Source organism: Rattus norvegicus, chromosome 13, assembly GCF_021556685.1.
Source record: "Rattus norvegicus strain SHRSP/BbbUtx chromosome 13, alternate assembly SHRSP_T2T, whole genome shotgun sequence".
Lineage (NCBI taxonomy): Eukaryota > Metazoa > Chordata > Mammalia > Rodentia > Muridae > Rattus > Rattus norvegicus.
In genome coordinates this window covers 375,239-380,315 of record NC_141546.1, presented here as the reverse complement: position 1 = coordinate 380,315, position 5,077 = coordinate 375,239, and the positions used below count along the sequence as shown (strand labels likewise).

The 5,077-nt window shown below is 38.0% G+C and overlaps 1 pseudogene; it reads right to left on the bottom strand.

Moving 5' to 3' along the window:
- On the bottom strand, positions 1-692 carry Rps3a-ps5 (ribosomal protein S3a, pseudogene 5; annotated as a pseudogene).
- Between the last annotated feature and the right edge of the window lie 4,385 nt (positions 693-5,077).

Here is a 5,077-nt window from a genome sequence, read left to right as displayed (position 1 = left end):
TTAAACTGAATCCTGGAGTGGAGAATCTCATCCATCAGCTCATTCAACTTTAGCACTTGTCTTGGCACTAGTTGTTTTGCCAAAACTACCACACTCCCCATGTAGTGACAAGAGTTTTCTTAGCAGAAACTTGGGTTTCTTCAACATTTCTACTTTTCTAACAGACATCAGACATCATGAAGAGGATGGATAGACTGTCAAGCCTTTTCTATTTCTTTCCTAGGGCTGTCTGGAAACAGTTTGTTAACTACTTCATTCAAGTAATTTTTCTTTACTTCTCAGGTCATAATCTTCTTCCAGATCTGCTGGTCTTGTGCATAGGATGTCTTTCTTAACTGATTGTTTTCTTTTTTTCTTTTTTTTTTTTTTTTTTGTCCGGGGTCAGATTCATGCCATGGAAGTTAGTCAGTTTTTGCCCTGAATGTCCTCAGTAATTAGCTTGACTTTTCTAAATGGAACTTAACCATTCTGTAGATTAGCAAGCCTCAATCCAAACACGTGACCCTTGAGGCCATCAGATGCAATTTTGGTTCCTTGAGGCCTTGTGACTAGTATTTTTCTGATATTCCTAATATTAAACATTATTGTAGCTTTCACATCATACCAGTGTTTCTTAGAAAATTGATCAACCATTTTGTTCTTAGCTTCTTCCTGTCACCTTTAATCAGGCATTTGTTCTTGCCAACTGCCATGGTGTCAACAGAGAGCCAAAAGGTTTATTTACACTTCAAATGTTGTCCCCCATACCCAGTCTCTCCTTGAAACACGCCCCCCCACCCAACCCAACCCCTTCCTCCTATTCCTCTAACAGAGTGCTACCAGACACCCGCACCCCACCCTCCCATTGATGCATCACTCCCCTACCAACCCCATACTGTGGGGCAACAAACCACCATCAGACCAAACACTTCCCCTCTCATTGGTGCCAGATAAGGCAATCCACTGATATTTACTCCCTGGGAGCTCTGAGTGGTTGAGTTGATATTGTTCTTCCAATGGGATAGCAATTCCCTTCAGCTCATTCAGTGATCTTCTATCTCTTCTATTGGCTCCAGTCGAATAGTTGGCTGTGAGTATCTGCATCTAACTTACTCAGATGCTAGTGGAGTCTCTTAGAGGACAGTCCTGCAAGTCTCTTTTCCAATTTCTCTTCTATTAGATTCAGTATCTGGATTTATGTGGAAATTCTTGATCCAATTGAACTTGAGCTTTGTAGAAGGAGATAAGAATAGATCAATTTGCATTCTTCTACCTGCAGACCAACACATGAGCCAGCACCATTTGTTGAAAATGGTGGCTTTTTTCTATTGGATGGTTTTGACATCTTTGTCGAAGGTCAGGTGACCAGAGGTGAGTGGGTTTAATTCTTGATCTCAGTTCTCTTCCATTGTTCTACCTGCCTGCCTTTGTACCAATACCATGCAGTTTTTATGACTATTGCTCTATAGTAGAACTTGAAATCAGGGATGGTGATTTGCTCAGAAGTTTTCTTACTGTTGAGAGTTCTTTCTCTTACTATCTATATTGGATAGATAGTATTGTCTAGTATCAGATATTAGTGGTATTGCTTCAAGTTTCTTTCAAGTTGTGTTGTATTTTGTCAAAGGATTTCTCATTATCTAATGTGATGATCATGGTTTCCCCCCCCCCCTTGGATTTTGTTTATATAGTGGATTTTGTTGATGGATTTACATATGTTTTTCCATCCCTGCATCCCTGGGATAAAAACTAGTTGATCATGGTGAATGATCATTTGGATTAAGTTCTTGGATTCGATTTGCAAGAACTTTATTGAGAATTTTTGAATCAATTGGAGGCCTCAGATCAGCTAGTATATGCTGCCTGGTTGGTGACCCAGTATCTGAGAGATCTCAGGTTTCCAGGTTAATTGAAACTGCTGTTCCTCCTACAGGGTTGCCCTTCTCCTCAGCTTCTTTCAGCTTTTTCCCAATTTAACTACAGGGGTCACCAGCTTTCCTCCATTGATTGGGTGTAAATATCTGCATCTGACTCATTCAGCTGTATGTTGTGTGTTTCAGAGGGCAGTCATGATAGGCGTCTCTTTGTGAGCACACCATAGGTTCAGTAATAATGTCAGGCCTCAGGGCCTCTACTTGAGCCAGATGCCAATTTGGCCCTGTAGTTAGACCTCCATTTCCTCAGGCTCTTCTTCATTTGTGTCTCTGAAGTGCTTTCAGACAGGAACAATTATAGCACAAAGTTTTTGACTGTGGGTGGCAAATGATCTCTCTATCTGCTGGAAATGGGCTCTAGAAGTTCCCTTTTCCAACTGTAGGACATTTTACCTAAGGTCCCCTCCCTTTGAGTCCTGACAGTCTCCCAAATCCTAAGTCTCTGGTACATTCTGGAGACTCCCACCCCTCATATCTCCTAAGGTTTCCATTCGTTCTACTAGTCCTCAGAGCTTCAGTCCTCCCCCACGCCCCCAACCCACAACCAATACTTGATTATGTTCTTCTGTGAATGCACAGAACAAATGTCACTGTGACATGGTGAAGCATCTTTTGGGTATATTCCCAAGAGTGGTAAGCTGGAAATTCAGGTAGTTCTAATTTTCTGAGAAATCTTCAGATTGATTTCCAGAGTGGTTGTACCAGTTTGCAATTCTACCAGCAATGGAAGAGTGTTCCTCTTTCTCCAAATCCTTGAGAACATGTCTGTCACCTGAGGTTTTGATCTTAGCCATTCTGATAGATGTTGAGTGGAATCTCAGGATTATTTGCTCTGCATTTCCCAGATCAGATCACCCAGGTGTTTGAACATTTCTTTAGTTTCTCATCAGCCGGCCCGGATTCTTCCATTGTGAATTCTCTGTAAAGGTCTATACTCTACTTTTGTGATTGGGTTGTTTGGAATTTTGGTGGTTAAGTTCTTTAGTTCTTTATATATTTTGGATATTAGCTCTCTATTGGAGGTGGGATTAGTGAAGACTTTTTTTTCCCCAATCTGTAGGTTTTTGATTGGTCCTATTGACTATGTCCTTTGTCTTTCAGAAGGTTTCTAGTTTCATGAGGTCCCATTTATCAATTCTTGATTTTAGAGGATGAACCACTGGAGTTCTATTAAGAAATTTTCCCCTATGCTATTGAGTTCAAGACTCTTTCACACTTTCTCTCCTATTAGACTCAGTGTATCTTGTTATATGTTGATATATTTATTCCACATGGACTTAAGCTTAGGGTAAGGTGACAAATATGGATCTATTAACATTTCTCTACATATAGATTGCCAGGTAGACTAGCACAACTTACTGAAGATGATTTCTTTTTTTCCATTGTATAAATTTGGCTATTTTGTCAAAGATCATGTGTTGGTAGGTATGTGATTTTATTTCTGGGTCTTCTAATCTATTCCATTGGTCAACCTGTCTGTCTCTGTACTATTATAATGCACTTTTATCACTACTGTTCCGGGGAAATCTGATTTCCCAAAAGTTCTTTTATTGTTAAGAAAGGTTTTCACTAGTCTGGGTTTTTTGTTTTTACAGATGAATTTGAGATTTGCTCTTTCCATATCTTTGAAGAATTGTGTTGATATTTTGAAATGTATAACAGCCAGACTGGCTATCTGGATTAATTGAGTGAGCTGTAGGGTGCATGAGATCAACACATAAGCATAAAAGAAAAAATGAGAATAAAAAAAAGGAGTAAAAGAATCAGAGAGGACTGCAGTATTCTGAATCGAACAGCAGAGGGAGCCAAAAGTACAGAGGGCTCCGGATCAGGTAATATATTGATATAAAGAGAAATATATAGCTTTTTAATACTTAAAGATGAGAAACACAATAAATATCTTTTGGGCCTCATGGGATGATACTTTGAATGGTCTGACAGGAATGGATTTAAAGGAAATAGACAGTTCTCATTTACTGGTATTGCAATATTTATTCTCTTGATTCACTATGTCTTCTCAAAAGACAGGACCCTTGATAAAAATATCCCTTTCCTTAGAAACAAGATTACAAGTAATACGAGAACAGAATTTTCAGAAGTTAATAGAGGAGTCTGAGCAAAAGAGAGATAAGTTTAAGACTTGGTAACATAGCCTGGAGGAAAACACTAGAACTAAAGGTTCAGGATTTTATAGGTCAAAACAAGCAACAGAATGAGGAGAATGAAGACTGGAGACAAAAGCTGGAAGAGATGGTAAAACAGAAACTTCTGGAGTACATACAGGAGTCTGAGCAACAGAGAGATAAGCTTTAGACCTGGCAACATGTCCTAGAGTAAACATTAGAGATAAAATTTCAGTATTCCTAAGGTACAGGGAGAGGAGAATAAAGTTTAGAAGCAGGAGCTGGCAGAGACTCTATAAAAAAGAATTTGACAATTCACAGATCAGACTGAAGAGTAAGGACATAGAGATAAAATTTGGAAGCCAAGTTTAGAGAATAATTTATTAAAGTAATAAATCAAAATAAGGCAGGTGCTGTAATATCAGAATTACAGCATAAAGAGAAGCTAAGATTATGGAAGCTGGGCTTAGAATAGAAGATAAAAGAAATTACAGAGCAGCATAAACAACAGAGAGAGAAATTTAAGACTTGCCAATGTGGCCTAGAGGAAACACTAGACTTAAAGATTCAGGAAATTATTGATCAGAATAAGAAACAGAAAGATTAAAATGAAGGTGGGAGACAGTAGCTGTAAAAGAGGTTACGAAAAAACATACAATAGCTCACAGATCAGGCTGAACAGCAAAGAGAAATTAATGAGCTTTGGAAAAAAATACTTGGTGAATAACTTTTTTAAAATTAATCAATCAAAAATAATGCACAGCAGACTATCAGAATTGCAATATATAGAAAAATTAAAAATTTGGAGGCAGAATCTTGAACAGGGAATAATGAGAACTCAAGGAACAGGAGGACTAACTAAAGGAGAGATATGAAGCCTTGACACAGACCTTAAAGAAGAAATTTAAAATTTCAATATAAAAAAATACTCAGGTAAAGACAGAAGATAATATTATAGAAAGCTAGCAAAAAGTTATTAGAAAACAAATTTTATTTTATCCAATTAGTGTTTAAGAAAGACACCCAGATGATGGTCATTAA